Raw genomic sequence first — 16,598 nt, forward strand, 5'->3', positions numbered from 1 at the left:
GGGGAGAAGAACCTGTATGTGCTGTATGATGCTCTGATGGGCACCAACAGCTTTGGGGAGTCCATCTTGGAGGTGGTGGAGAGGTAAAGTGTTCTTAACCATGCTAAATGGACCTTTATGCACCTGAGGAGCATGGTGTTTGTTGAGTATTTTAGTTAGAGAACACTTGTGTTATCAATTTGAACTGTTAACTTGTGATTATGGTAAATAGGATGACTACTTTTATTGTTATTCATAACAACTGAGTGGTTGGTTCTCCATCTGTCTCAGGTATGAGGCGAGGAACAGGCGCCTACTGGAGGACTCCTGTGTGAGGATGAAGGAGCTCTTCTGCCTGGGCCTGATCGCCCTGCTGGGTCACTGTGCCCTCACCCTCCCCGCCCATGTGAGGAAACCATCAGCAACTGGAGAAGCAAAATCGAGGAAGTGGAATCAAAGAAAAAGGCATGCATCGAGGCCTGCGCAGCAGCCTTCCCTGAACCGGCCTACCTTGGTGCCCAGCGTCTTCTCCAGGAAAAAAAGGGAACTGAATCTTCAGGACATGGCTCAGGAAGTACAGGAATTCCTCACCGGGAAGTACGACTGGGTGAGCTGGTCAGTCTGAGTGGTCAACCACTCTGGCAGCAGCTGGTGTGCCAGGGACCACTTCCAACGCATGGCCGGTCAGAACTGTTTAAATGTGCTGCAGGTGAACGATACCAACCTGGTGGTTTCCTACAGCACCAGTCCCCAACCAGTGCCCCGCGACTGCATCCGGCAACTGATGGAGGGGCCGGGGACGAAGGGCGGCCCAGGCCGTGGTGGAGGTCCTGGAGAAGCAGCTGGCAGGGTTCGTGGTTCATCCTGTCAGTCGCCATAAGGAGACTGCCACAAGAACGTGGTGCTGTGCGTACATTCAGTGTGATGCTGATAGAGGTGGAACAAGTTACAAAAATATGGATCATTATGTAATCAACCTGAAGGGTTATTCTAAATTCTGAATTGACCGACTCAAAGAGGATGTGTGGGAAATGGTGATGAGGTTTTGTGAATACGCCATGCAGTTTGTCTTAGTCATTACAGAATACTATGCACTGTGTATAGCAAGTAGCTTTGGTGGCAATTAGATTCACTGTACAGATATCTGAATGTATGGCTAATTGGAGGCAGTGTTACAATTGTCCAGTGTTTGCAGAGTATTTAATTAACTGTATAGGCAAGTTAGTTAAGAACAAATTCTTATTTTCAATGATGGCCTAGGAACAGTGGGTTAACTGCCTGTTCAGGGGCAGAACAGCAGATTTGTACCTTGTCAGCTCAGGGATTTGAACTTGCAACCTTTTGGTTACTAGTCCAACGCTCTAACCACTAGGCTACCCTTCCACCCCAATATGCATTTTATTATAAGTGACCAACCCACATTTTACTCAATACTCTCTCGTAGTTAAATAGCTTAACTCAATGCATCTTACCCTACTGCCAATAGGAATAACCTTGCAATTCCACAGAGATGATTTTGCTGAGATTGCAACTGCTGAGCTGTGCTCTCATTTTGTCTCTCTACGACACAGGCAGGCCTACATTACAATGAAAGAGAGCATGGAAGCTATTTTGCCATCTGTGAAAACAACTTGGCAGTGTTCTCTACTGTGCCTTGTCTTCACAACACACTCAAACCCTTGCTTCTGAACCCATAGCAGGCATGCTGCAGTAGCAGAACTTTAATGGTATTACCTCCCGAGCTGTGCCTATTTGTGAACAGATTACTTATGCCAGTTGTTACAGTATGTATGTGAAGTGATGTTTAATTGATGAATCTTTCTAATTCCTACTAATTCAGTCATAATAAAAACAACATTTGGCATTATGCTTTGCAATCAGCTGTTATTGGATGTATACTGTGTATGTGTGTCTTGCCTGTCTTGTGTGGACATGCTGACGTCTATTGCCATTAACGCAAGCTAGTGCACCTGCACTCACCGGGGCCCCTACAGCATTTCTTGACCACTGCTTTGGCTTGATAGTCTATGAATAACCTTTGGCTGCGCTAATATCCTGAAGACGAGCTCCAAAGTGCTTGGATCAGCATGATGGAATCACACATTATCGGTGGTGGAGGTGGAGAGCGGTGGAAACTGCCATCATTTCTTGGCTGGTGGAGTAGCTATATGGTTCTGCCAGGGCTTTAGCCTCAGTGCTACACTATCGTCAATCAAGCCTGTCAAAATTGATTGAGTGCAGTCTGTATTATACAGTGCAGTTGGAAATAGACCTTTTTTAATCATCCTCCTGTCTTCGATGCACCCTCTCTTAATGTGTCTATGGGGATGTGTGAGGAAAACAGAGGTTAAGAGATTTCTTGTTGTTTACTAGGGTGACATAATAGGGTAACATTTCTCCTCTCTGAAGGTTGAGTTTCATAGTTAAGGGTATGAGTTCCATAAGAAGGGTCTCATTGATCATACATTTACCACCATTGAAAAACAGGTGGTGTTTGAAGAGATTGAATGCTGCAGACCAATGGGTGTCAAATATTCACCATGAAAGAGCACTTCTCTTCAAACACACCATAAAACCTGTCCTGCAGACCACTGGTGAAATGCATCGTCACAACAGGATAAACAATGCCACAAAGTTGAATTCCATTGCCAACTTTTTCCCAGGAGGTCGGGAAATTGGAGTTAACAGGGCATCCCTGTACTAAATTTTGCTCTTCATGCAGCCTAGCATGGTAGACTATAGTATATAAGTATGGAAATAATTGCAACGTCTCAATTCATAGGCTGGTGGGGTTTATGTTTTATATTTTTAAATACAGGAGTGAAGCCATGTTGTCCCTCTCCATGGTCTGTTCATCACTGTAGGTTGGTGGTTAGTTCAGCTCTTATTACATAAACCATACAGCATAAGCCCATGGAACGTCTTGTATTCATTAGTGGTTCTGTGGGCTTTTCCTGGGTAACGTCTATGGATCCATGGAGCTCTACTCCTGCATAAAGAGCTTTCCCTGTGATAGCACGTCTACTACTCTGTAGACAGAGGGCGCTATCACCAAACAGATCAACAGGCTTCTCATTGGTCTTCTCCAAGACTCCCTCAGAATGACAGATTTTGCATGGTGATTCTCCACAATCTGCAGCTGTCTCAAAGCAGTTAGGGATTAACATTTGAGGGTTTTTACCACATATTGTGCATGAGCATGTTTTTTTTTTTATACCAGATTATTTGCAATATGTGCTGAAATGTTAAGCTTTTCAAACCCTTAAAATAATACTATACTGAACATATTTTTCAAAGCTCCTTGATTTTTACTTTCACTTTCATAAAGTATTCAAAGATTCCCATAATTCAACAGGACCACGTGTAGCTGATGTAAGCAGTGGCACTGCTGAATGTCAGAGTATTGATCCCTGTCTTCCATCTCCAAATCGCCCCAAGATACGGATGAAATAGAAAAGAAGTGACGGCTGACATTTCCATTGGAATCTATGCCTCTACACTTCCACTCTGTGACAATCAGCATTAAGGAGACAGGACACGAAACACATCATGTTGTTTGCACAGAATGGCTGAGCCCCCGACATTAACGAACAATCAGCAACAGGTTTGTTAGATGTAATATTTTAACCTGGTCAGGAATTCTAATAAACCCTATCTATTAGATCCAAAGGCCTGTTTGGAGACATGTTCTTCTCTTACTAGCCACATTCTCCAGGCAGAGATCGCAGCCAATATCAATATTTCATAAACAAATGAGTGATTTGATGGAGGGAAGCATCAGAGTGGCCCTGCAGTGTCTGGATCAATGGCAGGATGGTTCTGCCTGGCTGTCTCTGCCAATCCCAGCCCAGGATAATGTCATTACCAATCAGTCCGAGTGGACCATCGACCAGCCCACTGTTCTTTAAGAGGGCTAATCTGATAAAAATCATCAAAACATTTGTTCAGTGATGAACAGCAGCAGGTCCAGCCCAGCACTCTGGATCGACTCTCTAAAAGGTCTCTCTCCTGGCTGGAGGTTCTGCATTTAGAGGTTGGGGCTGTAGTCACTTACGCACTTCTCTAGGAGTAGTGGTATATGGGACTCTTTGAAATAGTGTATGGAATGTTTGTAGAACATATCTTTATAGTGAAAAACCATGGGGAAAGTGTTTCCAGTGAATACAAAACATGTGTTCTTGCCATCTGTACTGCATCAAACAGTTCCCTCATGTTGGACAACACTTCCGGTCTCCCCCCATGCTCTCAGTGCCGTCCCTTTAAGGCCCCACAAAGTTTGTGTTCGCAGACTAGATTTCCCCCAGCCAAATTCTTCTCCTCATAGCTGTTCATACATCACATCGGAATCTCAGCAGATTTGCCTGTAATCTCTCTCTCTCGCTCTCTCTCTTTCTCTATGCCACCTCACTCTCTCTCTCTCTCTCCATGTCCTCTCTCTCTCTCAATTCAATTTAATTCAAGGGCTTTATTGGCATGGGAAACACATAACATTGCCAAAGCAAGTGAAGTATATAATCACTCTCTCGCTCGCTCGCTCTCTCTCTCTCTCGCTCTCTCGCTCTCTCTCTCTGTCTCAGAGATAAGAGCCAGAATTTCTTGTTTGCCCTCCTCCCCCATACTTACCCACCTCACTAAACTACACACAGAGTAGTTCTAATTCAGTTAGAGGACTCATCCACTGTAGCCTTGTATGAGTTGGGTGTTAGGGGCTATGGAGTGTGTGTGGGGAGGGGGTAAGAGGCCTTCCCCCTGGGGAGTATAGGCAGTGTGAGCGAAAGCGTGAGAAAGAGGAAATGGAGGAAGGGAAATCAGGAAACCACACAGCAGCGATCTATGATAGTCAACGCACAGGAAGTAATAGTTTGGAATCTACATAGAATCCCCATATAAACAATCCACATCATAACTGGCTGTGTGGCTTCATAATTAGACAGTAGACTTTAAGGGAAAATGTCACATGTTCAACCTCAGTCTGGGTGGTTCCCTATAGCAGGACTATAAATAGTCCTCTAGGCTTCCTTTTATTTGTCTGTCCATACAACCATTAGCGAATTAAAGTTGTACTGTTATCTGTCTATTGATCTGTGCTGTGAAACATGTGCTCTCTCTGTTCTCTCTCTCTGTTCTCTCTTTTTCTCTTTTCTCTCTCTTTAGCTCTCTCTCTCTCTCTCTCTTTACTCTCACTCACCCCCACACGCACTCACATCTCACTCTCTTACATGCACTTATACCTTACAACCAGTCACTCCAGAACTTCAGCATGGATAAAATACAATATACTGTATACTCTTCAAATTGTTTCAATTTCTTACCTTGTCCTTTGAGAATGATACCATTGCAAGTTCCACGTTTGCAACTTGTATGGTGTATAATTGTCTGTCTGTAAAACAAATTAACATTCTGGAACACAATACTGGTACAAGTACAACTATATATACCTATTTAGCAGACTTTGGTGGACACTCATGGTTACCCTATGTGACCTCTCTATTAAACCCATACTGCTACAGACCTATATCTATCCTACCCTGCCTTTCTTAAAAGCCAAGTTAACAAACAAATTACCGACCATTCAGAATCCCACCGTAGCTTCTCCGCTATGCAATCTGGTTTCAGAGCTGGTCATGGGTGCACCTCAGCCACGCTCAAGGTCCTAAATGATATCGTAACCGCCATTGTTAAGAGACATTACTGTGCAGCCGTATTCATTGACCTGGCCAAGGCTTTCAACTCTGTCAATCACCGCATTCTTATCGGCAGACTCAACAGACTCAACCCTTGGTTTCTCAAATGATTGCCTCGCCTGGTTCACCAACTACTTCTCAGATAGAGTTCAGTGTGTCAAATCGGAGGGCCTATTGTCCGGACCTCTGGCAGTCTCTATGGGAGTGCCACAGGGTTAAATTCTTGGGCTGACTCTCTTCTCTCTATATATCAATGATGTCGCTCTTGCTGCTGGTGATTCTCTGATCCACCTCTATGCAGACGACACCATTCTGTATACTTCTGGCCCTTCTTTCGACACTGTGTTAACTAACCTCTAAACGAGCTTCAATGCCATACAACTCTCCTTTCGTGGCCTCCAACTGCTCTTACAGTGGGGCAAAAAAGTATATAGTCAGCCACCAATTGTACAAGTTCTCCCACTTAGGCCTGTAATTTACATCATAGGTGCACTTCAACTATGACAGACAAAATGAGAAAGAAAAATCCAGAAAATCACATTGTAGGTTTTTTAATGAATTTATTTGCAAAATATGGTGGAAAATAAGTATTTGGTCAATAACAAAAGTTTATCTCAATACTTTGTTATATACCCTTTGTTGGCAATGACAGAGGTCAAACGTTTTCTGTAAGTCTTCACAAGGTTTTCACACACTGTTGCTGGTATTTTGGCCCATTCCTCCATGCAGATCTCCCTGTTTTGGGGCTGTTGCTGGGCAACACGGACTTTCAACTCCCTCCAAAGATTTTCTATGGGGTTGAGATCTGGAGACTGGCTAGGCCACTCCAGGACCTTGAAATGCTTCTTACGAAGCCACTCCTTCGTTGCCCGGGCGGTGTGTTTGGGATCATTGTCATGCTGAAAGACCCAGCACCACGTTTCATCTTCAATGCCCTTGCTGATGGAGGTTTTCACTCAAAATATCACGATACATGGCCCCATTCATTCTTTCCTTTACACGGATCAGTCGTCCTGGTCCCTTTGCAGAAAAACAGCCCCAAAGCATGATGTTTCCACCCCCATGCTTCACAGTAGGTATGGTGTTCTTTGGAAGCAACTCAGCATTCTTTGTCCTCCAAACACGACGAGTTGAGTTTTTACCAGAAAGTTCTATGGTTACATCTGACCATATGACATATTCCCAATCTTCTTCTGGATCATCCAAATGCTCTCTATCAAACTTCAGACGGGCCTGGACATGTAATGACTTAAGCAGGGGGACACGTCTGGCACTGCAGGATTTGAGTCCCTGGCGGCGTAGTGTGTTACTGTGATGGTAGGCTTTGTTACTTTGGTCCCAGCTCTCTGCAGGTCATTCACTAGGTCCCCCTGTGTGGTTCTGGGATTTTTGCTCACTGTTCTTGTGATCATTTTCACCCCACGGGGTGAGATATTGCGTGGAGCCCAAGATCGAGGGAGATTATCAGTGGTCTTGTATGTCTTCTATTTCCTAATAATTGCTCCCACAGTTGATTTCTTCAAACCAAGCTGCTTACCTATTGCAGATTCAGTCTTCCCAGCCTGGTGCAGGACTACAATTTTGTTTCTGGTGTCCTTTGACAGCTCTTTGGTCTTGGCCATAGTGGAGTTTGGAGTGTGACTGTTTGAGGTTGTGGACAGGTGTCTTTTATACTGATAACAAGTTCAAACAGGTGCCATTAATACAGGTAACGAGTTGAGGACAGAGGAGCCTCTTAAAGAAGAAGTTACAGGTCTGTGAGAGCCAGAAATCTTGCTTGTTTGTAGGTGACCAAATACTTATTTTCCACCATAATTTGCAAATAAATGTATTCAAAATCCTACAATGTGATTTTCTGGATTTCTTTTCTCATTTTGTCTGTCATAGTTGAAGTGTACCTATGATGAAAATTACAGGCCTCTCTCATCTTTTTAAGTTGGAGAACTTGCACAATTGGTGGCTGACTAAATACTTTTTTGCCCCACTGTAAATGCAAGTAAAACTAAATGCATGCTCTTCAACCGATCGCTGCCAGCACCTGCCCGTCCGCCCAGCATCACTACTCTGGACGGTTCTGACGTAGAATATTTGGACAACTACAAATGCCTAGGTGTCACGTTAGCCTGTAAACTCTCCTTCCAGACTCACATTAAGCATCTCCAATCCAAAATGAAATCTAGAAACAGCTTCCTATTTTGCAACGAAGCATCCTTCACTCATGCTGCCAAACATACCCTCGTAAAGCTGACCATCCTACCGATCCTTGACTTCGGCGATGTCATTTACAAAATAGCCTCCAACACTCGAATCAACAAATTGGATGCAGTCTATCACAGTGCCATCCGTTTTGTCACCAAAGCGCCATATACTACCCACCATTGCGACCTGTACGCTCTTGTTGGCTTCATACTCGTCGCCAAACCCACTGGTTCCAGGTCATCTACAAGTCTTTGCTAGGTAAAGCACCACCTTATCTCAGCTCTCTGGTCACCATAACAGCACCCGCCCGTAGCACATGCTCCAGCAGGTATATCTCACTGGTCACCCCAAAGCCAATTCCTCATTTGGCCACCTTTCTTTCCAGTTCTCTGCTGCCAATGACAGGAACAAACTGCAAAAATCACTGAAGCTGGAGACTCATATCTCCCTCACTAGCTTTAAGCACCAGCAGTCAGAGCAGGTCACAGATCACTGCACCTGTACATAGCCCATCTGTAAATAGCCCACCCAAATACCTCATCCCCATACTGTATTTATTGAATTTTCTTGCTCCTTTGCACCCCAGTATCTCTACTTGCACATTCATCTTCTGCACATCTACAGTTTCAGTGTTTAATTGCTATATGTGGAAGGACCACCAGAGGGCAGGCTGGGCTCACGGATAGTAGCCCAGCCAGGCATGGGAGTCAAGGTGACCAGAGGCAATTAAGCACAGCTGACGGTACTAATGACCTATTCTCTTTCCCCTACAAGAGAGAGGAGGGAACCGGCAGAGAGAGAGGGGAAAAAGAAAGGAAAGAGTGTTTGCTCCTCCAAAGGAGAGGACGTACCTTTCGGAAGGCGAAAAGAAGAGGAAGACAGACTACCTCTGGGGAATGGCCACCAGGAGAGGGGAGCTATCCACGAACTAACCATTAAGACAGTGACAAATCAGAGATTTATGTTATAGTTTAAAGATACTTGTCTTGTGTTCCTTTTTCGAGTAAAGAAGAAGATTTGTATTTTCCTTGGGAGATCATCATTGATTGAGTTGGAGTGTTTGAGTTGAAAGAAATCCCTCAATTAAGAAAACCTACTCCTGACTCGTTTTTTCCATCTTTCCGCTTTAGACATCGACTTCGGCGATGTCATCTACAAAATGGCTTCCAACACTCTACTCAGCAAACTGGATGCAGTCTATCACAGTGCCATCCATTTTGTCACTAAAGCACCTTATACCACCCACCACTGCGACTTGTATGCTCTAGTCGGCTGGCCCTCGCTACATATTCGTCGCCAGACCCACTGGCTCCAGGTCATCTACAAGTCCATGCTAGGTAAAGCTCCGCCTTATCTCAGCTCACTGGTCACGATGGCAACACCCATCCGTAGCACGCGCTCCAGCAGGTGTATCTCACTGATCATCCCTAAAGCCAACACCTCATTTGGCCGCCTTTCGTTCCAGTACTCTGCTGCCTGTGACTGGAACGAATTGCAAAAATCGCTGAAGTTGGAGACTTTTATCTCCCTCACCAACTTCAAACATCAGCTATCTGAGCAGCTAACCGATCGCTGCAGCTGTACATAGTCTATTGGTAAATAGCCCACCCTTTTTCACCTACCTCATCCCCATACTGTTTTTATTTATTAACTTTTCTGCTCTTTTGCACACCAATATCTCTACCTGTACATGACCATCTGATCATTCACCACTCCAGTGTTACTCTGCAAAATTGTAATTATTTGCCTACCTCCTCATGCCTTTTGCACACATTGTATATAGACTCCCCTTTGTTTTCTACTGTGTTATTGACTTGTTAATTGTTTACTCCATGTGTAACTCTTTGTTGTCTGCTCACACTGCTATGCTTTATCTTGGCCAGGTCGCAGTTGCAAATGAGAACTTGTTCTCAACTAGCCTACCTGGTTAAATAAAGGTGAAATAAAATTAAAATAAAATAGAGTAACACCAAATTACTTGGTCCGCTCACATTGGTGGAGAATGCTGGCAATAGGTGGACGAGTGACACAAGGATAAGTGAGGAAAACAAAAATCTACCAGTAGACACAGAGGAACCATTCAAGAACAATGGATAAACCCTCTACTACAACAGTTGATCATGGCACAGCAGACAACCATAGAACTCATGTAACAACAGCTGAGCCGGCGAGAAGAACCTAGAATGAAGCCAAGAGTGGCTGCTCACGCCATCTTACCTCATCTCTCCAAGGAGGATGATATTGAGGCCTTCATCATGGCGTTCGAAAGGACGGCCACCTTGGAAGAGTGGCCTCCCACAGAATGGGCGACTGCGTTAGCCCCTGTTTTGACCGGGATAGCCCAGGAAGCCTACTATGCCTGGACCATTGTGAAGCTGCTGACTATGAGCGACAAAAAACGATATCCTGTCCCGGTACCAGCTGACCGCCCGAGATAGAGCCGTAAAGTTCCACCAATGGACCTATGCGGCCGACCAACCCGTCCGTGCCCAGGTCTTCTCACTAATACAACTAACGAAACAGTGGCTGGAACCCGGAAAGGGAGTCGGACATGTCATAGAGACCCTTGCAGTGGACAAGATTTTGAGGGAATTACCTAGGGACTTAAAAAGGGTCATGGGGCAAGAAAACCCGTTGCCCAGGCTGTGGAAACATACCGATCTACGGGGGAGTTGATAAAAGGGGACAAGGAGGAACAGAAGGATTCTGCAAATCCCGTACCCCGACTAACCCCGGCACGTACGCCACCAAAACGTCCGAACACCGCTTGCTGGCGCAGTGGAGGGGGCCCTATGAGGTAACGAAAAGGGTCTCACTGGTCAATTACCTCATCAAGCAACCTGACAGGAGGAAGAAGGTCCAACTCTATCATATAAACCTGTTGAAGAAATACCATGGTAGAGAGGAGGTGGCGGCTTTGATGGCCCTGGAGGGCAAAGGAACAGAGGAGGCCCTACCACAGGTGTGCCGTGGCCAAACTCTCCTGCCAGAACAGTCGAGACAGCTAGATAAACTGATTATGCAATTTGGCCGGGTATTCTCTCCCTTCCCAGGACAAACAGATGTCCTGTTTCACCATATCCACACTGAACCCGGGAAGAGAGTGCATATCCGGTGTCGTGACGTTGTATTAGTAAATGTGACGACTGTTGTTCATCAAAATGATTCAAGTTTCAAATTGCGTGATTAACTGAATCAAGCAATTATTAACTCATTAACCTGGGGCACCATGTGAAAACTAGTTTTTATTGAGTTTCTATTTCCCAAATTAACACAAAGAATATCAGAATATCGATTTTACAACAGCCGCTAATTAACCAGTTGCCTCTACCAATCTCGTTCTGAATGTCGTATAGGCCGTGAATCTGCACGGACCTGGGTCTCACCAATGAATTCATACCACACCAATCTTAGTTGAATATTTATTCACTAAAAAGCTAAAATGATGATAAAAGATACACATAGACAAAACACATTATAGGCTATTGATTAGAACTTAGTATAACGGGCCAACACACTATGGCACGTGTTACCACAATGAGGATTTCAAAAGAGAGAGAAAAAAGAAAGTACACAAGATAAATATACATTTGGGTGAATTTGTCAGCTATGCTATTCTAACCCTCCTAGCCTTGCCCCAAACTGCCACTCTTATGGGTCAGAATATAATGATGTAATTACGTGAGGATGACCTCTGAGGATTCTCTGCGTAGGCCTTCAGCTGTTCAATGACGCCCTACTCTGGCGCACCTCTCTGAGAGTCCTCCCGATGTCAGTGTCCTTTTTGGCTTAGGAGTCTGTTCCCTCACCCTTTGCTCTGGAAGGGTTCTTCTGAGGACAGACAGCTCTGTAGCTCAGAGCTCACAGCATAGGAATGAAACCATTTAGATACCAAGATTCGATGGGAGATGGAGGCTAGGTGGCTGGACTTGAATTCACCTGCTTAGACACAGCTACTCATCCGTAGCTTGGGTAGAAAAGGAGCTTGTCCTCAAACTTGCGTTGCGTTCTGGGTTCGTTTACTTTTTAGACCTTGCTGCAGCTGGGGTCACGTAATCCTACTGTAAATTCTATACTCACAGGTTTTATACACTTGGGTCAGAAGTGGGCGTAACCGCCTTTAGGGCAATTCTCTGGGCGTACCAGGTTAATGAGGCAAGGTCCAGATTTGATTCAAATCCAATTTTAGACAACTAACTTAACATTTCATCTTCCCCAAAACATTCTCTTTGATTTGGATATTTTCCATACAACGTACAATGTATAAACATCACACATATACTAGGACAACTCTTCACATTACAATGTTTTCGTAATAGCGTCATCTATTAACCTTTAATAACAAAACAAAAATGACATACATTTTCATATTCCATCTATCGTCATGACCACCATTGTGGCTGACGGAAACTATTGTTCCAAAGTTCCTTTATTTCATGTTTAATGTTCTGATGCTGGTTCTCCATAGTAACAGGACAAAGGAATTTGGTCATAAAACCCCCCACACCTTCAGACCCCTAGGTCTCTCCTCTTCTGTTGGGGTTGAGATATAATCTATAGGGTGTAGGGTTGTGGTCTCCTGTAACCTGACCTGATCAGGACAGTCATGACACCGGCCTTACAGGATTCCTGAGGCCCGCCGAGTCATCGCTAAGAACGAGGTAAGGGAGATGCTGAGGATGAGGGGGATTGAGGCATCTATGAGTGAGTGGTCTAGTCCCATAGTCCTGGTCCCCAAACCCGATAGTAGTATGAGACTCTGCAACGACTTTAGGATGGTGAACGCCATCTCTACATTCGACGCATATCCCATGCCCCGCGTGGATGAACTCTTGGAGAGCTTAGGAAAGGCCAAGTTCATCACTACCCTGGATTTGACGAAGGGATACTGGCAAGTGCTGGTGGCTCCGGAGGATCGCCCAAAGACTGCCTTCGCCACACCGGAGGGGCTTTTTCAGTATGTGAGGATACCCTTCGGAATGCATGGTGCTGCGGCAACTTTCCAACGCCTCATGGATGCCATTCTATGGCCCCATCAAGAGTGTGCAGCTGCGCACATAGACGATGTGGTCCTCCACAGCGAGGACTGGGATAGTCACCTACTGCGACTACGGGCGGTGCTCGTGAGCCTGGAAGCTACAGGGTTGACGGCCAATCCAAAAAAATGCTGCCTGGGTCTGTCCGACGAAAGACAAACTACCTCGGGTAAATGGCCACCAGGAGAAGGGAGTTATCCATTAAGACGGTGACAAATCAGAGATTTTTGTTATAGTTTAAAGATACTCGTCTTGTGTTCCTTTTTCGTGTAAAGAAGAAGATTTATGTTTTCCTAAAGGTGAAATAAAGACATTTAAATTTAAACCATTTAAATAAATCTTCTTAGGGATCGGCGCCCCATCAACGGGACAGTTGTAAATCATGCAGCGTCTTTTGTCACCGTTACAGATTTTAGAGAAACAACAAATGCCAGTACATATAAGTGTCTTATATTGGCTAAAATAATAAATTCTTATTAATATAACTGCACTGTCCAATTTATAGTAGCTATTACTGAGATGCCATGCTATTGTTTGAGGAGAGCTCCTAACAAAAAAACACTTTTTTCACCGTGATAGGTTTGATAAATTCACCTCTGACGGTGAAATGCGTACTTACATTCTGAAATCTTGCTCTGATTTATCATCCAAAGGGTCCCTGAGATAACATGAAGTGTCTTTTTGTTTGATAAAATCATTTTTCATATCCTAAAAAGGTCCATATAGCATGCATGATCGATTTTGCTAACCTTTTGCGACAGCATCCTTTTGGACAACAATTACAAGAATATTCAGAGTCATGAAGTTATGAAAACGGGTTGTTTTGCAAAAGTTGAACTAATAATATGGCTACTAATACTGGAAAAGCTCAATCAAAGTCCAAGTATGCAGATTTGACGATATTCTTGCTGAAAAATATAATATGAATGCCAATGTCTCCTTCACGATTTGTAAATGTACCTGGGTGACTTCACACTAAAGGTCATGTAGTTCACTCATGCTTCAAGTTATCCGTCTGAAACCTTGCACATACACTGCTGCTATCTTGTGGACACCATCGGAATTACAACTAGAGTGATGGCTAGAACTGGGACCTTTCTCTTGCATTTCAAAGACGGTGGTAGAAATAAAACGTTTTTTTCTTTGTATTTTCTTCTACCAGATCTATCGTGTTAAATTCTCCTACATTCAATTCACATTTCGCCAAACTTCAAAATGTTTCCTTTGAAATGGTACCAAGAATATGCATATCCTTGCTTCAGGGCCTGAGCTACAGGCAGTTAGATTTGCTATGTCATTTTAGGCAAAAATTGAAAAAAAGGGGGCTATCCATAAACGCTGTGGCAGTCCTCTCTTCCTATGAATGGTATTAGTTGTCTGGCTGACAGAGTAGGCCTGTGTGTGGAAGACTGGGGTCCACAGCAGGAGGCCATGGCCAATGACACTGGAACAATGAGGCATGTGAAGGAATCACGTTACTGTTTGGCTGACCACCTCCCCCTCTCAAATACTGATGAGGCCAGATTCTAAAGAGAGCTACACTGCCTCACTGGGTTGTGTGCAACTCAATCAAGCAAATAGACCTCAGAATATGTTTTGAGACACAATAGAATGTACAATCTGGTTACAATGAAACAGATTATTGGAATGTAGCTGTTGTCCACGTTTTCTAACAGTGCTCCCACCTGCATGCATTAGAGACATTTTAATGTATGAGCCGCTCTGCTGAAACTTCCAGTAAAATGCAATCCTGAAATTGGGGGGTAAAAACATATGCTTAAACAAGATTTACAACAGTCAGAGTAATTTAATTTTCAATTTGCATGAAGGTGGTTCGCTTGGTTTTTAAGGGCAAGAATGACCTTTCGGATGAATTTGTCTGCAATCAATAAGCTGCCCTATCCCAGCCTCTGATTCTTTATCTGTTTCCTCTGATCTACCCTGAGTTTGTATTGATCCGTGGGAGTGGCTGATGGCTCGGGCCTGTTTGTGTGGTTGTGAGACAGACTAGCGTCCCTCACCACAAGAGCGGCTGTGTGCATACAGATCAGTGGCTTCCCACTGGGCACAGACATTAATTCAACGTCTATTCCACATTGGTTCAATGTAATTACATTGAAATGGTGTGGAAACAACGTTGACTCAACCAGTGTGTGGCCAGTGGGTTATGACTCAGATTGGTCAAAGTTCTGTTAGAGCGCAGCATTTATGGATGATTAACCTACTCTACTTAATAACACATGACAGAGGGAATGGGAGAGTGAGAAATTGTATTTGTTAGTGGCGTTAATCATTATCAAATAGTCCGTTGCCATAGCAGCATTGTTTACCTTGTGTCCACAGAACATATTGAAACTGAAAAAGGTCAAAAGTAAAAGCAATGTTTTCTGTAACACACAAAACTTGAATGTATTGTAGCCTATAATTATTTGAATAATGTTGCCTCACTGTGAGTACAGTTTGTTCAACACCATTCCTCAGCCGTAGTGCAGTGAAGTATCGGCACAAAGGAGTGGTCCTCGGTTTTTTGTCACTGTCATTTAGTTTCCTGTGGGACCTCCCTCATTCACCAGAGGAAGCCTTAAATCAACCAAGTGGTGCTGAATCTCCTGAATCCAAGTTGTCTGTCATCATGTTACGTGTTCTGTGACCTGGAAACATCTGCAGGACAGAGGACAGCGAGAAGCTATCCTTGCAGCTGAAGACAGAGCAGTACACTTCAACTTTAACCTATACTTTTCTTGTTACATTGAGATATCACAGTTTATGCTCATATTAGCACTCACATACAGTGCCTTTGGAAAGTATTCATACCCCTTGACTTATTTCACAATGTGTTGTGTTACAGCCTGAATTCAAATTCGATAAAATATTTTAAGAAATCTCACCCATCCACACAAAAGACCCTATAATGACAAAGTGTTTATTTTTTTTATATCTTTTTTTACATTTATTAAAATGAAATGCAGAAATATCAAATTTACATAAGTATTCACACTGCTTACTCAATACTTTGTAGAATCAGCGATTGCATCTGTGAGTCTTTCTGGGTAAGTCTCTAAGACCTTTCCACAACTGTATTGTTCAACATTTGCCCATTATTCTTTAAAAAATTCTTCAAGCTCTATCAAACTGGTTGTTGATCATTGCTAGACAGCCAGATTCAGGTCTTGCAATAGATTTTCAAGTAGATTTAAGTCAAAACTATAACTTGTATACTCAGGATCATTCACACTCTTCTTGGTAAGCTACTCCACTGTAGATTTGGACTTGCGTTTTAAGTTATTGTCCTGCTGAAAGGTGAATTAATCACCCAGTGTCTGGTGGAAAGCAGACAAAACCAGGTTTTCCTCTATGATTTTGACTGTGCTTAGCTCCATTCCATTTTTTTTATCCTGAAAAACTCCCAGTCCTTAATGATTACAAGCATACCCATAACATGATGCAGCAACCACTATGATTGAAAATATGGAGAGTGGTAGTCAGTGGTGTTTTGTATTTGATTTGCCCCAAACATAACACTTTGTATTCAGGACAAAAAGTAAATTGATTTGGCACATTTTTTGCTGTATTACTTTAGTGCCTTGTTGCAAATAGGATACATGTTTTGGAATATTTTTTATTCTGTACAGGCTTCCTTCTTTTCACTCTGTCAGTTAGGTTAGTACTGTGGAGTAACTACAATGTTGTTGACCCATCC

The 16,598-nt window shown here is 43.6% G+C and overlaps 1 pseudogene; it reads left to right on the forward strand.

Moving 5' to 3' along the window:
• LOC116376715 (uncharacterized) overlaps positions 1-1,956 on the forward strand; it is a 15,376-nt pseudogene extending 13,420 nt beyond the window's left edge.
• The last annotated feature ends 14,642 nt before the right edge of the window (positions 1,957-16,598 follow it).

The sequence above is a fragment of the Oncorhynchus kisutch genome, linkage group LG13 (assembly GCF_002021735.2).
Source record: "Oncorhynchus kisutch isolate 150728-3 linkage group LG13, Okis_V2, whole genome shotgun sequence".
NCBI classification, from domain to species: Eukaryota; Metazoa; Chordata; class Actinopteri; order Salmoniformes; family Salmonidae; genus Oncorhynchus; species Oncorhynchus kisutch.